Genomic DNA, 22,996 nt, shown 5'->3' on the forward strand with positions numbered 1-22,996 from the left:
ACGGAGGCCGAAATGAGCCCAAATAAAAAAAATATGAGCTCTTCGAGCACTACGAGCTTGCCCAAAATATTTATCGACCTTCAAACACTTGCCATAGCTCACAACAATCGAAGAAAGTGAGCACACATGTGCTAGAGCTGCGGGAGCCTGGGAGGACGCAACCTGCTCTGATACCAATTTTTGGAACTAGGGTTGCAAAAAAACACACACAGCTTGGAGAAGATGAAGGAAGCTCAAGGCACAAGACAAAGAGTGTATTACTTAGTGTGCAATGGAAAGATAAGATAGCCATAGAATGATGGGCGTATATACAATGCACGGGGGAAAAACCTCCTAGTGAGGGAAAAAATGCATCGGCGGTCCTAAAGGTATTCACACACATCACTCCACATGTATATGGTAACATAACCTCCATAGGTCTTAGAGCTTTTGGCGAAAGCTTTGAGAAGAGATGTTATGGAGCCATAAGCACAAGCTATTCCATGTAGTAAATTCCACATCACTATCACTTTTCAAATTCTTACCAATCTACACAGTGAATCAATCAAGGCAACCTAGTTGTGGTCTTATACGTTGCATATGACAATTTGATCTCCTTTCTACCTCTTTCGATGAGGAATTTAGACTCAATGTTCAGGTCTAAAAACTTTGTGTGGATGATAGTGCTTCCTGTAAATCCATGCATGTGAGGGCGTGTGGAGGCGTGTAAGCGCGAGTGTAGGAGTCCAGTGTGCTATGCAGGAGATAGTACGCTTGGTTTGGGGTGGAGCTTGAGTGGATAACTTCCACAGCTCCTTATTGCTTTTGTATTAAAATAATAAGGTTAGTGAGATGGGCAGCGCCTGACGCCCAGTTAGTATGGCTTGCATCCTTACGATCTCCCAGTAGGCCATAGTGGCCCAAGTGGCCTATGGTAAAAACCTGTACATATGTGAAGCGTCATGAGGCTTCACCCTATGCCCATCATGTCAATGCAATGTGCAAACCGCTTTGTAGCTAAGCTCTTCGTAAGAGCATCTGCAGGGTTGGCATCTGTTAGGTAAAGGTGGTGTGCCTCACCGTGCTTTGCCTCTGTTTGTCGGTCAGTGTTCGGCCACCCACATTTATCTCCTTATTCTTTATACATACAAAGAATAAGGAGATCTCACTCATTCTCACATTGTGCCCATACAGTGAGATTTGGGAGCTCCACCCACATCGTGTGTTGTTCTCTCTCTCTCTCTCTCTCTCTCTCTCTCTCTCTCTCTCTCTCTCTCTCTCTCTCTCTCTCTCTCTCTCTCCAGGATTGGGAGCACCATTAGAGCTTAGCGGGAAAGCAACAAAAACTGCAACACGTTTTTGCATATCTATTTTGGCCTATCAAAACGTCTTCATTCAAGTCGATTCTTGCAATTTTTGACCCGTTTTTCATCCTCTTCAACTTTGCAAAAAGAAAGTTTTCTCAAAATCTTTACCAATTTTGAGATACGTCACTCAGACTGCCTGCACATCTAGGGTACATAGCTGCAGAGTTTTATATATCTGTTTTGACCTATAAAAACAACACATTTCAGGTCCATTCCCCTCTTCCTTCGACCATTTTTGTGTGGTCTACAACTTTGCAGAAGGAAGTTTCCACAAATTCTGAACGGTTTGGGAGATATGGGCTGATCGGCTGCAGGGTGTTTGAAAAGTTGAGGATACGGTATATGACTTATGTGGTTTGATGCTCATGTAGACTCATTTGATTGCAGTTTGAGCTCGGCAATGTATGCCTCGAGCATGTTTGTTGGCAGTCACAGGTAGAGCAGGTATTTGTGGTATTTGTGTACTAGATTTGCAGGTGTTTGCAATGATGTATGCAAAGTGTGGAGATTGGTGCATGCATTTGGAGTGCGGTTTGATGCGCTTTGGTTGCTCATGGTTTTGAGCGTGCAGTCACTTTGGTTACTGGTTTTGTAGTTGTTTTGCCGACAAAACTTTGGCTTTCTATCAATTTTATGCGCATCATTGGTGCGATCGAGATTGCGATTGCTTGTAGCACTCAGGATTTGCGTGCAATGTTTTCCCTTTTGGGTGGTGCATCGCGAGCGTGTTTCGCTCTGTATTTTTTGTCTTAAGCTGTGAGTGCTCGGCCATTTGGAGCTTCCAGTTTTGACTCCCAGCTACAAGTTGAGTCTAGTACGCCCACACGGGTTGCCATTTGCAGTTGAGGACATCTTCTGCAGTGTTTTGGCTTGCATACCGGTTTCGACACAACAGGTGTCTTGAGCTTTTGCTTTGTGTATGCTTTTGTGGTATAGTGGCTGGAGTTTACTCGCCATAGTTTGTGATCAAGCTTAGCTCTCACATTGACAGGTTTGTTAGTTTGGACAGAGTTTGGTGTTCTTGTAGCCACTTGCAGAAGTGAGGCTTTGCGTATGCTTTTGTGGCTACAATACAGGCTAGTCAGTTTTGATTCTCACTTATAGGTTGAGTCTAGTACTCCCACAAGTGTTTCCATTTGCAGTTGAGGGCATCTTCTGTAGTATTTTGGCTTGCATACCGGTTTCAACACAGTAGGTAGATGTCTTGAGCTTTTGCTTTGTGTATACTTTTGTGGGATAGTGGCTGGAGTTTACTCGCCATAGTTTGTGATCAAGCTTAGCTCTCACATTGATAAGTTTTGTCAGTTTGGACACAGCTTGGTGTTCTTGTACCCACTCTCGCAGAAGTGAGGATGTGCGTATGCTTCTGTGGCTACAATACAGGCTACTCAGTTTTGACTTGCAGCTATAGGTTGAGTCTAGTACTCCCACAGGTGTTGCCATTTGCAGTTGAGGACATCTTCTATAGTGTTTTGGCTTGCATACCGATTTCAACACAGCCGGTGTCTTGAGATTTTGCTTTGTGTATGCTTTTGTGGGATAGTGGTTGGATTTTACTCGCCATAGTTTGTGATTGAGCTTAGCTCTCACATTGACAGGTTGTCAGTTTGGAGACATTTTGGTGTTCTTGTACCCACTCTCGCAGGAGTGAGGATATGTATATGCTTGTGTGGCTACAATACAGGCTAGTCACAAGTTTCACAGGTTTTTGCAGATTTTTGTAGGCAGTTTCTCTTGTGGGACGCGTTTTGAGCTAGTTTGCCCTCTACTTGCGTATATGGTTATGCACTTTATGCTCGGTTGAGCTGTTTGTCCCAGTTTATGCTTGTAGCGTTCGTAGATTGTGGAGTAATTTTATGCATATGTGAGCATTGATTTTGATGCGATTGATCATGCTTTTGAGCATTGTGTAGTGGTCAAGTTACGTCCCACATTGTTTGCCATAGTTTTGGCATGGATATGAAGATGCTTCAGGTTAGAGGCGGTTCTCGCTCACGATTGCGAATGACATGTTGGCACTGTGGCCACAATGGGCATATTTAGCCTCATTGCTTGGTAGCCGAAGAGACAGATACATGGTGCTACTATGAGGACATATGCTAGAGAGTATGCATGTGACGGGCATGTCACATGCATGCTAGAGAGTATGCATGTGATCGGCATGTCACTTTTGAGTCTAGCTTGCCTTTAGATCTACTTTGTGTCTTGGGATAGCACATTGTCTACACGTTTTCTACTAGACGAGCATGCAGATTTTCACGTGACGCCACGCCGTGATTTGTTTTGCTCTTGTTGGGGTATAAAGCCCAATGTGGTCGCCCAGGTAAGTGGGCGGGCCTCCAGGTATGTACACATATTCTTTTGTAAAAACCTAATAAGAACTCACTATGCTCTACACATTACAGTAGAGCGAGTTCACCATATCGTCATGCTCTTCTTCTCGCACTCTCTCTCGCGTCGCACTTCCGCTCATACTCCTTCAACTGGTATCAGAGCTCAGATCGAGGCTCGGGGCAGCATTTGCAGGTAGCCAGAGTCACCTGCTCAGATTGGAGTGAGATTCGAACATGTGGGGCAACCGAAAGGTTTTGGTGCTCTCAGAATTTCATTATGAGGTCATCTCGGCCACCGTTCGGCTTCGACAAAGATCTGCGTAGGCCATTTTCGACTACGTGGTCTTGGCGGGTGCAGATCCGACTCTGCAATTTTGGGGTTTCAGCCTACGACTGCAAGTGCTGAGAATATCTGCACTTCCAGAGTGCTGATTTGTGGCTATCTACACAACGAAGAACGGCTTACAGTTCTTGGAGGCGTGTCACTTACGACACGGATGCACCTACACACAGACTGTAGGCGACATCCACCCATTCGTCAGGTAGCTTGTGTTTGCTTCTTGATATTCCAGATTTCATCCTGACATTGCAGGTACTTCCACATGGGATGTATTGTCAGAGATGATGTATGTTTGTTGAGGGTTTGCTGGTTGTGAGTCACGCAGCAAACAACCGCCGCAGCGGTTACAGCATACAGTGGGAAATTTGTGGATGTATGATTTTGTGGGAAGTCTATGTACTGTCAGATTTACTGCAGCCTTTGTTGAGGGTCGAGTGAGGTTTTATTGAGCTGGGGGATTCTCGAATGTTTAGTGCGAGCATGGTAAACTGGATTCTTTGCCAACATGATGCTGCTAATATTGTCACAATATATAATGACACTGTCAAGATAGTCAAAACCAAATTCTACCATAAGTACTCTCAACCATGACTCTTCACATGCTGCCAAAGCTGCTCCACGATATTTAGCTTCTGTAATTGATAATGCTACAGCTAATTGCTTCTTGCTACTCCAACTTATCATACCATTGCCAATGGAAAATGCATAACCACTTGTAGATCTTCTATCCATAAAATCTCCTGCCCAATCTGCATCTGTGTAACCATAAAGACAAAGCTTCCCATTCTTTTCATAAAACATTCCATAATTGACAGTGGCTTTCACATATCTCATAATCCGTCTCACTGCATCAAGATGACTTTTACATGGCTTTTGCATGAATTGACTCACAACACCCACTGCATAACTCAAATCTGGCCTTGTTATTGTCAAGTAAATGAGGCTTCCAACCATCTTGCGATACATAGTGACATCCTCAATGTAATGTCCATCATCAAACAACTTCACATTTTGATCAAGAGGTGTATCAACCGGTTTGCATGCTGTCATTCCATACTTCTCAAGCATATCCAACGCGTATTGTCTTTGTATCATCCAAATTCGTGATAAAGTATCGACAATTTCAATTCCCAAAAAATATCTCAACTCACCAAGGTCCTTCATGTTGAATTCCCTCAACAAACTCTTCTTGACATGCAAAATTTGCTCATCATGACTTCCAGTGAGAATCAAGTCATCAACATAGATAACAATAACGACGATCTCTCCATCAAAATGCTTCAAAAACAATGAGTGATCAACAGTAGACTGTTTAAATCCAATCTTCTTCAAGAATCTGGTTAGCTTTTCACACCAAGCTGTAGATGCTTGCTTCAAATCATACAATGCTTTCTTCAACTTACACACATAATATGGAAACTCTGGATGTTGATAACCCTCTGGCTGTATCATATAATCTTCTTCTTCCAAGTCACCATTCAAGAATGCATTGTCAACATCCATTTGCCGTAACTTCCAACCGAACATACTTGCCATTGCTATCACCAATTTGATTGTTGTCATCTTTGCAACTGGACTAAATGTCTCATCATAATCAAGACCTTTTGTTTGTGCATAACCTTTAGCAACAAGCCTCGCTTTGTATCTTTCCACACTACCATCTGACTTGCACTTGACTTTGAATACCCATTTTCAGCCAATTACTTTCTTTCCACTTTGCACAAGAAAACGAAAAATCCCAAGTGTCATTCTTCACAAGAGCATCCATCTCACCATCCATAGCTGACTCCCATTCTGATTTTCCAATTGCCTCTTGAAAAGATGTAGGCTCTTTATGTTGCACACGTGAAACCATGTATACATAATATGTATGCATGTAACCGTTGTATGTAAATCTATCAACTGGATAATGCACCCTCTCTGATCTTCTCAACTATGGTGCACTTTTCTCTTCAACTCTTGCATATGGGGGTAGATATTTCTCAGCATGCTTACTGCCAGGTATCCTCAAGTGTGGTAAACCATGCTCTTCATCGAGGCTTTCATCTCCAGAAGTGTCCTCAACCACTTTCTTCTTGCCTTTCTCGTCTTGCTTCTTATCTCGCAAACGACCGCTCCATGGGTTGACACTTCTTGTACTCTCCTCTGCCATATGTGGTCCTGAAACAGTTCTTGTTGATGGTCCTGGCTTATCAACAACATGACGCACATTCTCTTGCTCTTCATACTCATCTTCTATCATCACTGGCTTTGGTTTATACCATGGTTCATGCTCACAAAATCTGACATCTCTACTGACATAAACTTGTCTTGTTGTAAGATCATAGCACTTGTAACCTTTCTTTTCAACTGGATAGCCCAAGAATATACACTTCACTGCCTTTGGCTCCATCTTCTTTCTTGCTTCATTTGGCACATGAACATAGCAAACACATCCAAAAACTTTCATGTAGGAAACTGTTGGCTTGATCCCATAAAGTCTCTCATAAGGTGAAATTTCATGATTGGCAGCTATTGGTGTTCGATTCATAATGTGTACTGCTGTATGAATTGCTTCAGCCCAATATGTTAATGGCATATTCATCTCATTCATCATGGCTCTTGAAATCTCTGCTATGACTCTATTCTTTCTCTCAGCAACTCCATTTTGTTGTGGTGTGTATCTGCAAGTAATCTGTCTTCTTATACCTTATTCATGTAAGTAATCATCAAAACTGTGTGACATGTACTCTCCCCCTTTATCTGTACGTAGGCATTTAATTTGACAACCATTCTCTTTCTCAACCATAACTTTGAACTCTAAGAATACCTCAAATTCCTCTGACTTTGCCTTTGGAAAGTAAACCCATGTCATTCTGTTGTAATCATCTGTGAATGTGATAAAATATCGACAACCATTCGGTGTAGCATGATCACAAGGTCCCCAAATATCTGAATGAACAATTTCCAAAGGATTTATGCTAATTCTCCCCCTCTTTGGAAATGGTAAACGAGATTGCTTTCCAAATTGACAAGCTTCACAAACATGATCAAAATTCAATCTGCCAAACTTTGGTAATCCACGTACAATTTGATTCGATTGCATATGCTTTAGTATTCTAAAATTGACATGACCAATCCGCTTATGCCATAACTCTACCCAATCATCTTGAGTGGCTGATTTTTTTGCATACATACCGCTGTGTAAACATGGATCTCCAGCTTCCAATGAGAACAAGCGACCTTTCTTTCTTCCACGTGCCAATATCTTGCCTGGTTTGCCTTTGTGAAACTCCTCTATGAAGCAGCCATAACGATTAAAACGGACTTGCAACCCTTGATCTGTCATTGTTGTCCAACTGATGCTAAATTCTTTGTGATTGAGGGCACTTATAGAACATCTCACAATGTGTTGTATGTCGCGTCTTTTTCTAGCAATGGAACTAAACCAACATGCATAATCCAATGCATAGTATCATCACCTGTAGCGACAAACTCATCCTCTTCTAACTTCTCTTTTCTGTCAAACCATTCATCATGATATGTCATATGATTTGTGGCACCACTATTTAAATACCGATCATCTGTATGATGTGGCACCACTATCTAAATACCAATCATCTGTATGATGTGGCTCCACCATGCTTCAAAAAAACATGCTCCATAGGAAATAAATGTCCACTCGATCTATTGTCATATATATTCTAATCATAAGGATTGTATCCAACAAAGTTTCCTCCATGCCTGCCATAACCTCGGCCTCTTCCAACACGTTCACGATTTTGATTTAGCCTTGTGTAACATTCTCTTTCAAAGTGACCATAAATGCCACATCTGTTACAATATCCATCTCTTTGAGGATGTACAAATCGTCCACCTCCACGTCCACGAGGTTGGGCTCTCCCCCTGCCTCTTTGGTTGTAATCATTGTAACTTTGACTTTGTAGGTTTTTCCATTGACCTCTTCCAGCATTGTTTCCACGACCATAGTTTCCTCTTCCACCTCTATTGTTTCCATGACCTCTAGAGTAAAGAATCTGATCTCTGGAATTGTTATTTGATGTAGAAGGACCTGACTTGCTTAACTTCACCTCTTCTTGCAAACAAAGGTTTACTAACTCTTCAAAATCAGGTATGTGTCCTCGAATAGCAGATATAGATGTATCCAATGACTTGTATTCCGGTCCCAAACCATTCAATGTCACTGAAACTAAGTCATCGTCTGGAACTTCAACATTAATGCTCGCAAGATCTTCTTGTATTTGCTTTATCTCTATCACATAATCTGATATGGATCTATTTCCTCGCCATACACAATGTAACCTTTGCTTCAAGTGAACTTTTCGTGGTTCTGTATTGGAGATGTTCATTCTTGCTAGTATCTCCTATACTTCCTTTGGAGATTGAGCCTTCTTCACATGTGGTATAAAGAAGTCACTAATGCATAATGAAATCCAATGCATCACTTTCCTTGAATTCTCAATCCACTTCTTGTAAGCTTCTACTCCTACTTGCCATGTTTTATGTGCTTCAACATTCTCTCTATTTGGTTCCAAACCAACCTCGGGACACTCTTATTCACCTGTAATGTAGTCCCATAAACCTTTGTCCATGATAAAGTTCTCCATCCTGTAAGACCATATGCTGTAGTTCTCTCTGGTCAGCTTCTCTCCAACAATCTGCGTGACTTGAGTTGAACTTTCTGCCATCTTTAATCTCTCAATTTCTTCCAAAGGATTTTGACAAAATTTCGGCAGAGTTCCGTTTGTATTTGGACAATATCTCAAGTGACAATCTCAACCAAAGTGCTCATAAACACTGAAAGAATATCTCTCACTGCCAAGGGAAAATCCATTGACTCACTTTGCCACAGACTGACTCAATACTATGCATAAATACTCTAAAACAATGTCCACATGGACCTGTATGCAAATGCAATCCATACGCTGTCATGTACCATATATCCATACATCCACCTTCATCCCATAGTCGTAAACGACATATGAGGTCTTTAGCGGGGCCAGTCGGGGGTTCGCTCCAGTACCTAATCCACCTTGCCAAGGTACCAAAGCTCCCAAAGCAAGGCTTCAAAAAACCTCACTCCACCCTCACAAAGGCTGCAGTTTTCCAAAATACATTAACCGCATATCCATACGTAACCACAAAGTACTCAATCTGACAATATAACCACCTCAACTTCTTCCCACAACCTTTCTTACATAGGCAGCTATCCATAACAAACCCACAACAACCAAACATAATCTTCGATAACACAATATCATGATGCAAAATCTCTATGTCGCTCTCCAAAACCTGTGTAAATGCTGAATTCTTCACCTGTAACCTATAAATCTACTGCCGAGTGAAAAACTGAAAATCTCCTATGTTTGTGTGAGCTGGCTGTTTGCTGCAAAAAATTACAGGTTTTGGAAAATCTGAGTATGCCAATGCGTCCGAAATGCCCAAAAACATAAAGATAGACTCCTGGATCACTGTATTCGGAGTTCGGGTGAGGGAGTTATGACCAAAAAACCTCTCTTTTTGGCTGTTTTTCAGAGCTGCGGAAATCTGTGTATTGACTGTAGCTCCTTAAACTGAGCTCTGATATCACTTTGTAGAGTGCATAGGTGATGGAGTAGGTAAGAAAGAAGACTACACACACACACAAACACACATCGAGACACACACACACACACACACACAATCGTTACCCTGCAACAGTAGCCATTCACGTGCTGCTCTCACTCTTCTTCACTTTGAACTATTATCCAAAGTATATTTACAACATAGTATAGTAAGTGTCTAGCCGCCCATAGCACAACGGACATATTCTTTAACATCATATTCTTTAACACACTCTCTCTCTTCTTTTATGACAAAGCCAATTTCTAGAATATCACATGCTCTAGTGTACTCGATATATTTGAAGTACAATTACAATTTCTGTTTCAATTTCCTTTACAGTGGCTTGTCTTTTAGTTCCAGTATTTCACCTTTCAATTCTGGTGTTTTCTAGTCCGGTTCCAATCTTGCTTCCTAGTAATCATCAAATCTCTGATTCTGACATCTTTAGTTCTAAGTACCAACCTAGAATAGCTATCTGAATACAACTAGCTCATTCCATTTTGGTGATCATGGTGGTTTGAGCTAAAGGCTCTAAGACAAACAAACTATCTCCCAACTGGTACTAGAGCTATTGTAGGTCCACAATGCCACCAAGAACAAGCACCAAAGGTCATAGACCAACAACTCGCTTTACCAAAAATCAAGGAAGGGTCAATCCAATTCTAGAAGAGACTAAAGTAGGCTTTGGAACTGATCCACAACCTAGGAATGAAACTGAGGTTTCTCTAGAAGGGGATACTGCTGAGGAATCAAGAGATTCATAGCATTCTAGTCATTCCATGCGTCGATGAGTTGAAAGAGCGGTCAAACGGAATAGGGCTTAAGGATTCAAAAGTCAACAAAAAATTGATGAGAGTAATTAAACCTGAAGAATTCATCACTCCACACACAAGGGAACCAAGAAAGCAATTGAAGAGACGATGAGAGAGATGGAAACAGAGGATTGTGAGGCTGACACTCATAATTACGACAAGAAGAAGCCAAGAGAGAAGAAACCAATAGAGGTAAAACCAAAATCAACAAGACCAAAGAAGATTCTACTGATTTGAAAATTTCCTTTCCTATATTCAAAGGAGAAAAGAAGGATGATCCCGATGTTCACATACAAATTTTTGAGCAGTATGTGGAACTGAAAGACATAGATAAAGATGAATGGGTGGAATACCTCCCACAAACATTGAAGGATGTAGCTACAAACAGGTATTACCATTACCCATCCTGTCAACTCAGATCATATTACAAGCTCATCAAAGCCTCTAAGCTGGAATACTCAGACAATAGGGGAAATTAAGAAATTTTATGTGAGCTAGATAAGATCAAACAAGGCAAGCTATCAATAAGAAGCTACATGGAAAAGATAAAAGAACTAACCAAACAATTGCAAGAGCCTGCATCAGAAAAAAGAATAAGAGCTTGGTTTCTAAATGGCTTTAAGAGTAGGAAGATGCGAGAACGAGAAGTACCAGCACCAAAAAGGAAATTTAATGATCTGGTACAGAGAGCACTAAAGTTGGAGCATCGTGCAAAAAAGTAGAAAGGGTAGTCGAGTGACAATGAATCATCTACTGAAGGAAGTTTAAAAAGTAGATCCAGCTCCACTTCTTCTAAAAGAGAACTAGAGGAAAAAAGTAAAACTAAGAAAGGAGCTTGGAGAACCTCAGTGAGGAAAACAAAAATATGGTGTTCTAAGTGTAGGTTAAAGGACCATATGTCAAGTGAGTGTTCAAAATACACATATTGCAAAGCATTTGGGCATGTCTATAACAATTGTGGAATTTGAATTTACCGCTTCAAGCAAGGGAAGGACTTGTCAAGGACTGCCCTTACAAATCCATAAACGCCTAAGGCAGATGGAGCTAGTGCTACTAGGGAAAATGAAGCTACTACAAGCACTAGAGGAGGAAGGAGACACTATCGGAATGCAGCTGGAAGGGGTAGAGTGAAGGAGTACGAGCAGAAGTGCGACGCGAGAGAGAGTGCGAGAAGAAGAGTACGACGATATGGTGAACTCGCTCTACTGTAATGTGTAGAGCATAGTGAGTTCTTATTAGGTTTATACAAAAGAATATGTGTACATACCTGGCGGCCCGCCCACTTGCCTGGGCGACCACATTGGGCTTTATACCCCAATAACCTCCCACTTAAAGTCCAATGTGGTACTTTAAGTGTGAGAGAAGCTACTATACAAGCTAATATACAAAAGATGTAGAGAAGTGATGTACTACCCTACACCTAATTGCTTGCGAAAATGCGCAAAGCTCTCTGAGGGAAGTCCTTTTGTAAGTAGATCAGCAGGATTTTCTGTGGTGTGAACTTTGACAAGCTGAAGTTTCTTATTCTCGAGCATTTCCCTGATGAAATGATACTTCACATCCACATGCTTTGTCTTTGAGTGATAAACTGGATTGCGAGCCAATTGTATAGCACTTTGACTATCACAATATAACACAGGCATCTCTTCTTTGATTCCCAAATCTGTTACTGGTCGATTAAGCCAAATTGATTCTTTGCATGCCTCTGATGCTGCAACATATTCAGCCTCTGTAGTAGACTGAGTAACACAATCTTGTAATCTAGAACGCCATGATACTGCTCCACCAGCCAATGTAAAGACATACCCTGCCTTTCTCAACAAACCCTTCTGGCTGCTGCATGTAAATTTCCACATCTAAATCACCATGCAAGAATGCTGTCTTGACATCCATTTGGTGCAACACCAAATCTAATATGGCAACCAATGCAAGAAAGCATCTCAATGTAGTCATCTTGACCACCGGAGAGAAGACTTCATCAAAGTCACTGCCTTGTTCTTGCTTAAAGCCCTTGGCAACAAGCCTTGCTTTGTACTTTGGCTGACTATCATGAGCGGTGATCTTATACCTGTAAACCCATTTACAGGGTAGAGCCTTTTTGCCCCATGGTACTTTAACTAGCTTCCATGTCTGGTTTTTATGCAGAGCTGTCATCTCTGACCGCATGGCCAATTGCCAATTCTCGGAGACCTTCATTTGCACTGCTTCCTTGTAACATGAAGGCTCATTGCAATCAGTCAACATGACATAATTCATAGATGGAACAAACATATTAGGAGGCGTGACACGTCCAGATCTACGCACAATAGGTGGCTCAGGCTCAGCCACAACCTGTGGTTCCACTCTATCCTGTCCTTGCTCCTCTTGAGCCCTGACATTTTGTCTTGCACGTGCAGGTCCATCTTCTTGGAAGACAACTCTTCTAATCTCCTCAACCCTCTCTGGTTTAGAATGATATTTGGATTCATCAAAGTGAACATCATTGCTGCGGACAACCTTTCTGGATTCGGGATCCCAAAGTCTGTACCCCATCTCACCAGAATTACCATAGCCTAGAAAGATGCACTTTCTACTCTTTGGCTCAATTTTGTTCCTAAATTCCTTTGGAACGTGAGTATATGCCTCACAGCCAAAGACTCTGAGATGCTTGTATGAGGGCATTTTGCCTGACCATACCATCTCTGGCACTGAATCCTTTTGCAAAACCTTGCTAGGAGATCTATTTACAAGATGAACAGCTGTTGACACAGCTTCAGCCCAAAACCCATTTGGCAGTTGTGCATTAGACAACATACTTCTGACCTTCTCTTGTATGGTCCTATTCATCCTCTGAGCAACACCATTTTGAGGAGGATTGTAAGGAGCAGTAAGTTCACGTTTTATACCTTTTGACTCACAAAAGTCCTGAAAGGCCTTTGAAACATACTCTCCACCATTGTCAGTGCGTAAGCATTTAAGCTTCTTGCCACTCTGATTCTCCACAAGTGTCACAAACGTTTTGAAAACACTAAACGCTTCATCCTTGTGCTTGAGAAAGTAAACCCATACTTTCCTCGAGTAATCATCTATAAATGTCATAAAGTAAGAAGCTCCACCTAGAGATAGGTTAGGCATAGGTCCACACAAATTACTATGAACAAGTGCCAACTGTGTATCTGTTCTACTGCTTCTATGCTTATGTCGCTACTGTGTTTGCTTACCATACAGACAATGTTCAGAGAATTCAAAATCATTAAATGAAAAGCCAGGAAAATAACCAGAACGAGACAAGATTTCCATTCCCTTCTTCGACATATGTCCTAACCGGCTATGCCACAAAGAAACGTTCGGCTGCTCGGTTACATTGATTACATTTTTAGAGACATTTGATACATAAATCATGTAAAGTCCTCCAGACTTTACTCCATGTGCTACAGTCATAGAACCCTTGGATATCTTCCACATGTTCTGTCCAAAAGTGGTGACGTAGCCAGCATCATCAAGTAAACCTGTGCTGATCAAGCTCTTTGTAATTGCGGGAACATGTCTCACATTCTTCAGCGTGAAAGAAGAGCCATTCTGAAACTTCAATTGAACATCTCCAACACCTAAGATCTCACATGTCTGCCCATTGCCTAGCCGAACATGATCTTTAGTGGTCACATAAGAGGTAAACCACTCCTTGTTTGGAGACACATGAAGTGATGCCCCTGAGTCTATAATCCAGTCACTCAGTGCATTTCCATCAGATGCTGTAAGAAGAGCTGAGTCCTTGTATTCTTCAAGAAGTAGATGTCTCCTGACACTAGACTGTCATCCTCTGCAACAGTGTTTGTCACATTTATTTCTTGAATCTTCATTGAGGACTTGTTCTTCTCACCATGGTCTTCAACTTTCTATTTGCCTTTTTCTGCTTTCCATTCTCTGCAGTCTCTTTTCATGTGACCCTTCTTGCCACAATGGTAGCATTCTATGTCACTCTTACCTTTAGCACTGCGGGACTTGCTACGAGACTGATCCCTCTTTCCACCTTTGTAATTTTCTTTGGTCCTTCCCCTGACAACTAAGGCTGTTCCTTTGCCTTTGTCCATTGTCTTTCTATTGGTTTCTTCAGTAAGTAGACTTCCTTCTACACTTGCTATGTTCAAACCATCTCGAGGTGCAGAATTACTCAAAGCTGTGCAAAAAGTGTCCCAACTTTCCGGCAATGTAATCAACAGGAACATAGCTCTAACAGGTTCATCAAACTTGACACCTTGAGCTGACAACTGACTGTAGATTGTGTTGAATTCATTCAGATGATTGGACATAGGTGTCCCTTCTTTCATCTTCAAGTCAACAAGCTTCTTAAGCCAGTATACCTGTGAAGCTGCACTCTGCTTCTCATAAAGATCACTCAGCTTTAACCATGCTTGATAAGCCGACATCTCGTCTGCTACATTGAAGTAAACGCTTTCTGCCAAAGTCAGCATAATGGTAGAAAGTGTCAATTCATCCATTTCGCTGCATTCATCTTCGTCCATATCTTCTGGTTTTATCCCCTTGAGCTTTATAGGTTTTATCTGCTTCTTTTGTACCAACATGTGCCAAATCTGCTTCTTCCACAATGGGAAATTGGTTCCATCCAGTTTCTTGATATTGTAAAGAGCAGTGTCCTGTGATCCAGCCATAGCTACGCTTCACAGCAGTTTACTTTCTTGGGAAAAATTCGGCAGAGTTTCCACTGTAAACTGACCTCTGAACCAATATCAACTTGTCAAATGAACCAAGAAAGCTTCAGATTCTTCAGAAATTTTGGGAGAGTCTCCTTTGTAAAATGGCTCTGGTGTACTCAAAAAACAGACCAAAAAACAGCTCAAAAAACAATGTCTCTCTGACACTGTAAGCTGCGGGTAAACCTGTCCTGCACTTGTACTGTCTCTCACTGTCCTGTCACTGTCCTGTAAGCATAGACTGTGACAATGCCTCAACGGCAGTAAAGCAAAGATGCAATCCCAACTGTCTAACTCACAGTCAATATATCCTAGCTGCCTATCTAAGGGTGCTCGAGGGATCGCTCCAAGACCTGTATCACCAAAAGGATCTCAACATTCGAGAATCCCCCAGCTCAATAAAACCTCACTCGACCCTCAACAAAGGCTGCAGTAAATATGACAGTACATAGACTTCCCACAAAGTCATACATCCACAAATTTCCCACTATATGCTGTAACCGCTGCGGCGGTTGTTTGCTGCGTGACTCACAGCCAGCAAACCCTCAACAAACATACATCATCTCTGACAATACATCCCATGTGGAAGTACCTGCAATGTCAGGATGAAATCTGGAATATCAAGCAGCAAAGACAAGCTACCTGACGAACGGGTGGATGTCGCCTACAGTTTGTGTGTAGGTGCATCCGTGTCGTATGTGACATGCCTCCAAGAACTGTAAGCCGTTCTTCGTTGTGTAGATAGCCACAAATCAGCACTCTGGAAGTGCAGATATTCTTAGCACTTGCAGTCGTAGGCCGAAACCCCAAAATTGCAGAGTCGGATCTGCACCCGCCGAGACCACGTAGTCGAAAATGGCCTGCGCAGACCTTCGTCAAAGCCGAACGGTGGTCGAGATGACCTCAGAATGAAATTCTGACAACACCGAGCCCTTCGGGCTCACCCACGAGATTTGGGGCCGTGTCTTGGCCTGTCGAATTTCACTCCAATATGAGTTGGTGATTCTAGCCTCCTGCAGTGCTGCCCCGAGCCTCGATCTGAGCTCTGATACCAGTTGAAGGAGTATGAGCGGAAGTGCGACGCGAGAGAGAGAGAGTGAGAGAAGAAGAGCACGACGATATTGTGAACTCGCTCTACTGTAATGTGTAGAGCATAGTGAGTTCTTATTAGGTTTTTACAAAAGAATATGTGTACATATCTGGCGGCCCGCCCACTTACCTGGGCGACCACATTGGGCTTTATACCCCAACACAATCCTACTACACGAGAATTACGAGTGAGCAGAGATGTAGTCTTTGATGAGATGAGCAGCTGGTACAGTAATGTACATGGAACTATTGGGGCTGATGTAAAAGATGATGTGGTTGTACAAAATGTGAGGCCACAGTCACAGGTTTTTAGTGGACCACAAGAGTCGTCTTCTCGTGGCTTTGTATAGAAGCCATGGAATGGTAGACTACGTACGTAGGTTACTCCACCAGCAGGTACAGGGAATGTATCACGAAAAGGAAAGGAAAAGGTTGATGAACCTCCCTTTATGGCTGATGCATCATCAGGGTTTTCACATGTAGACATGGATTCAGATGGTTATGAACAGTCTTGATGAGGAATTTGGAATTCCGGATGTCAGGACACCTGGTGTAAGGAAAGTACAAGAAGATGCTAGAGGGCAAAGGAGTGACCCAGGACCACGCACATCTAACAGAGTCAGAAATCCAGTTCACAAATTGACTTATGATGGGTATCTAGCGCATCACCAAGCCTACATGGCTAAGGTGATACAGGATGTGGAGCCCACATGTTTTGAGGATGCAGTTGGAAATTTGCATTGGGATGATGCAATGAATGAAGAGATGGCTGCATTGGAAGCAAACGACACATGGGAGTTGGTGCCATTGCCAAGTGGCAAGAAAGCTATTAGCTGTAAATGGGTGTATAAAACCAAGCATAAGGCTGATGGTAACATTGAGCGTCACAAGGCAAGGCTGGTCTCAAAGGGTTATGCACAGACGTATGGCATAGACTATGAGGAGACCTTTGCTCTAGTGGCAAAGATGACGACTGTGAGAGCTGTCATAGTAGTGGCTGCATCTAGAGGATGGATTATGCATCAAATGGATGTAAAGAATGCCTTCTTGAATGGTGAGTTGCAAGAGGAAGTGTATATGGATCAACCACCTGGTTATGTCGATCCAGGTTACCCAGATTATGTATGCAGACTTCTCAAAGCTTTGTATGGTTTGAAGCAGGGCTCTAGAGCATGGTATGACATGATTGCCAAGTATCTTGTCAGTATTGGGTTTAGGAGAGCTTATGCTGATCATTCACTCTATGTACGTGAGAGTGATGTGGGGATGGTGGTCATTACCATATATGTAGATGACCTTATTATTATGGGTGACAATGCTATGGAGAGTGACCATGTGAAGGGTCTTCTCAAATAGGAGTTTGAAATGAAAGATTTGGGAGAGTTGCGCTACTTTCTTGGCATTGAGGTGATCAGGACTCCAGAGGGTGTATGGCTGTCACAGAGACAATATGCTTTGGACATGTTGTCAAAGTATGGCATGGCTGATTGTAAGCCAATTTCTATTCTCTTGGATGTGAATGCAAAGCTGAGTGCAGAGAAGGGTGATGTTGTTGAGGATGTCAAGATGTACAGGAAGATTGTGGGTAGTCTACTCTACTTGACTATCACGAGGCCAGACTTGAGCTACATAGTAGGCTTGGAGAGTCAGTTCATGCAGCTTCCGAGGAAGCCACATTTGGATGGAGTACGACGCACACTTTGGTATGTGCAAGGGACTCTTGACTACGCATTGTTCTATGCAGCAGATGTGCCATTAGCATTGTATGGGTATACAAATGCAGATTGGGCAGGTAGCATTGTTGATAGGAGATCTACGAGTGGCTTCATGTTCTCTTTTTGGAGTGCTGCTGTTACTTGGAGCAGCAAAAAGCAGCCTGCGATTGCTTTATCGAGCACAGAGGCTGAGTACAGAGGTGCAGCAGTTGCGGCGTGCGAGGTAGCTTGGCTACGCACATTACTTGAGGACTTGGGAGTGCAGGTGGACCAATAGATTGTCATCCATTGTGACAACCTCAACAGCATGCAGTTGGCTAGGAACCCAGTGTTCCATGCCAGGACCAAGCACATAGAGGTCCATTACCACTACGTTCGAGAGCGAGTTTTGGCGGGCGACATTGACTTGGTCTACGTCAGCACAGAGGAGCAGATAGCGGATATCTTTACCGAGGCCCTCGGAGCTGAGAAGCTTCGACATTTCCGGACTATGCTTGGACTCTGCGACATGCAGAGCTCCAGGGGGAGTGTTGAGATGTCGAGCTCTACATCTTGAGCTGGCATCCACTACGGGTCTTGGCCGCTTACGGCATTTACTCACTGGCGCGTTAGTGACCGACACGGAGGATCTCTGCCAATGATTCTACAGCTGGACTACACTTATAGTGCCAACCTAGTACGCTTCTAGCATGTTCACCCTTAGTGACCGCATGTACATATGTGCTACTTTTCAGCTTTAGCACTTAGTCATTTTGTACTCTCTTTTCTGTGCGAAGAAGAAGAAGCTTTCCATCTCTGTGTGCTTTGTGCTTGTCTTGTGTAGCTCTCTTGCATCCTCTTTCTTTACATGCTTGACTTACTCCTTACTGGTTATTGTTGGTTTTAACAAGGTTTCCACTACAGGTTACTATTGTTGCTCTGGCTAGGACTTGTAGTTACTGACTTGCTTTGAAATAATCTGATAATTGATTTTGACTAATGATGTGCTTTACTGGTTGTGTTTTGGGGTTATGCTCATGATCTGGCACATTATAAATTATACCGATGTTCTTGGGTTTTGTTACTAAGTGGATGCTTACTAATCTAGCTGGCTAGGCAATTTTGTAATATGCGCATAACCATGCTGATTTTTGAAGTAAATAATTGCTAATGAAAGTACTACATATCTACGCCAGTTTGTTCTAGAAATCATGGTTTGCTTCAGATTGGCCTCACTCACTATTTCTAATCATTCTCTTTATGGTAACTTTTTACTTTAATCTTCCCTGTGGCTATACTAAGTAATTATTGAGGGACCATTAGGGTTATAATGATTGGCACATATATTTAATCAATTTAAAAGGTTGTTATGATACCAGAATTTTGATTCTTTTTTGAAAATTTGAAACTCATTTGCTTGGCCGTAATCACTTCTGACTGGTGCTAACTTGATATACTAGGCTCTTGTAACTGGATGTTAGCACAGTTGTAGGACTGTCTTAGAAACTGGTTTTGGAATTGGTTGTAAGCTCACTAATCACCTAGTGACTCGTGTTATGATGTCCTATGATCACTAGATTTATTGTGAAATTCTTGAATGAGAAAGACACATAGCTTGAGAAGATTTGTCTTCATAAGGATGCCTCACTCTCATTTTTTCTTGCCTCAAAGCTAGTCGGGTTATAATAAAGGCATCCACTTAGGTGTTTTACAAGGTTGGTGTATTTTTAACTAATTTGCTTGTTGGATCACACTACCTAGTGCTAGTCTCGATTTTTGATGGCATAAGATAAGCCTTTTTATCAAGACTAATTTGGACTCTTTAAACTTGACCATAACTTGTAAAGACCTGGAGCACCACAAAAATGGGAAACTTGGATAACATTTGCACTGCTGATGCTCTACATAATGGGGTCAGTTGGTTGTTGATTTGGGTTTAAAACACTAGGAATGTATGTAATTTGGTGGATAAAAAATGTTTGGAAACTATGGTCTTGGCTTAAGTAACTTTTGAATAGTTCGAACATGGAACCCATTGGATCTCATGGTAGACAGGTGGTTGAAAAGGATTCATAAAACAAAACAAAACCATGCTTCTAAAGCTAAAAGAAAATCTTTGTAGTATTATTTGGTTATTTTAAAAGAGGAAAAGCTGGTAAATGCCTTTTCATACATTTGTACTTGAATTACTTATGCACTTTTAGGACAATGGCTAATCTAATAATTTTTAAGTATGACATGATAAACAACTAATAGGTTTTTAGGTTGGGGAGGGGGGTTGGTGATTTTTCTTTTTTCTTTTGCAAGGAATGATGTGCTAGGTGTGTGGTTGCTGAGGTTGTCGAGGCTTAATTCAAAGAAAATCAATGGACTTTTAGAGGGATGAAAATTTGATGGTGCATGATATGGACTCTTCTTAGAAAGAAAGGGTATATAAGCTTCCTCTGAGAAATGCCATTAGACTTCTTTGATTATATCAACCTTGCCAAGCAAACATAAACACAAAAAACTATCTATGTACCATGTAGTTTTGATGAGCTAACAATGGGATGCACTGTAATCTATAGCAACCCAAGATAATGCCCAAATAGTAGCTTATATTAATTATTATGGTATGGTAATAAAATTTCTACATGTCCACTTCAAGAGGGACATGTAAGAAATGTGGTGAGTGAGAGGAGCTAATAATAGATAGATTTTGTTCTTTCCTTAACTTCACTGTTGATGGCTCTTTGGAGCTCCACGATTGGCAGGATACCTTGCTCTGGAGTAGCAACAACACCACCTCAGCCTCTTATTTCCAACTCCAAGACACATGTAACCTCTTGCCCTACATGAGGAGGATAGCGCCTCCACCTCAAATTATCCTCGCAACTCACTCATGCTCTCCTATTTGCATGATACCATTGTTGCCAACAAGTCTAGAAGCAATCAATCCTCTTTTACTCCCAGCAGATTACAAATCACAACCATGCACACAACAAAGTCTTCCTTAGTGCATGTTTTAGATTCTTTAAAGCACATATTTCCTTAGAACATCAATCTTCTACCATAGTGCAAAAGCTCTTATGTCCTTGAGTACTTGGGATCACTCAAAGGTTGCACAACAATGTCTCAAATTTGTAGGGCTACTGTAATGCCCCCAACCCAAGCTTTCATTCTTTGCTCACCCAACCCATTGAATTCTAGCAACACATACAAGCATGCGTTCGGTGACTAATGTTTTAAGCCATGCATAAAACTCACAACAATGACCACACCAAAAACTACTATCAACATATTGCAGACTTATTGGCACTTCACCCATTCAACACCAGAGCCCCTTCTCATGGACTATGCAACCACCATGACACATATAGCAAGCATCAACACCCGGAGTATCATCAACCTCAAACGTGCGCCCACCGAAGCCATCATCATGGGATGGGACAATATCAAGGACGTAGAGTGATTTGATATCTTGTGTCTTACGACACTTCTATCATCTATGGGAAAGAGAAGACTAGAGAGGGTACTAAGTCGTTGCTGTGGGCCTGGGGGAACGAGCCTCGTCTATATCTCACATGGGCATGGGAGGAGATGGGATCTACGGTGGGATGATTGAGCATCGTACATCTCGGGCTTTCGTGGACAATGTAAACTCGGGTACCCGAGTTTACCCCCCTCGGATGCCCCCGGGGAGGCTTGAATCCACAACCTAGGGTATGAGAGCCATTTGGCCTAACCACATTGCCCGTGCATGTCACTTATGGAATATAGATGTTTTCATGGAGTTTTGACGTATCGGGACGGGAAAAAGTAAACTTGGGTATTTTTGTAAACTCGAGTACCCGAGTTTACAAAAATACCCGAGTTTACTTTCACAACAAGATCTACGGGGGCGCCTAATATCGGGGCCCAAAATTGATGGGAGTCTTTGATCCCATCTCCCATGCCCATGTTAGATATAGCTGAGGATAGGCCGCCCTAGTATTAGAGAAGAGTGGACCCCACCTAGTCTACACATAAGAGCGCACCTAGAAATGATGGCATAGTGATCATGTAAGAGACTCTGATAGCCACATTGGCTCACACACCTACCTAGTCTACACATAAGAGTGCACCAAGAAATGATATGTCATAGTGATCATGTAAGAGACTATGGCCATTTGGCACTTGATAGCCACATGGGCTCACACATCTACTATCTGTCTTTCGACAACTCAAGCGTATAGCTGCCTATGGTGATGACATAGACAACAATAGTTGACAATAGAGCATTGAAGCATGAGTATATAACATCCAAAACTTTGTAAGAATTCATCTCTCTCCCCATCCACACTATATTGATCTTAATAGTAGAGGTGGAGCAATATGCGCTTTTTATGGTGCTCCCACCTTTATATTGCAAAGCCAAAGACTTTGCAAGAATATAAATTATGGTATTAGTCACGATTTGCAAAGTCGAAATATGAGTCCATGGGAGCTGTTTTGGGTATATTAAAACACGTTTGGAGGTGGATCTTTCATTGACTACTCTTTTTGAAGTTACAAATCTTGTTTAGAATAGCACCATTAGAAGTTTTGACGTCTCGCAATCCAAAAACAGCTTAACCGTAAACACCTTTCTAAACATGAGAAATTTGTCATAATGTATAGAGAATGAGATTAAGGTTAGACATTGAGTTATAACAATTGGCAAGGTATAATGACTGCAAAGAGCCAAGCTAGGACAGGAGATGCAACTGCCCACCCATCCTTCACGCACAGTACGATGTACAGCCTCCCAAGGTGCCATTATACTAACCTGGCGCTACAAAATGAAGAATCGGCCACGATGATTGCACCATATGACATATAAGTTCCATCATCAGTAAGGCTTGGCATCAATCAAATCGATGCCCAAGGTTCGGCTTCAAGGAAAATGCTTGACAAATGTTCCTCCTTTCTCGGGGTTTGAATAGGTAACTTTCTCTTTATTTAAGCCATAAGAAAGGTAAATTTATATCCAAGAAAATTAATTAAATAAATTCTCACATCCCCAATAAGAACCAGGTGAGAAGGCGCACTTTGCCTACATAAGAGTATTAGAAATGGTGTGCGTGACT

This window comes from Adiantum capillus-veneris, chromosome 11, assembly GCF_014529385.1.
Source record: "Adiantum capillus-veneris isolate H3 chromosome 11, ASM1452938v2, whole genome shotgun sequence".
NCBI classification, from domain to species: domain Eukaryota; kingdom Viridiplantae; phylum Streptophyta; class Polypodiopsida; order Polypodiales; family Pteridaceae; genus Adiantum; species Adiantum capillus-veneris.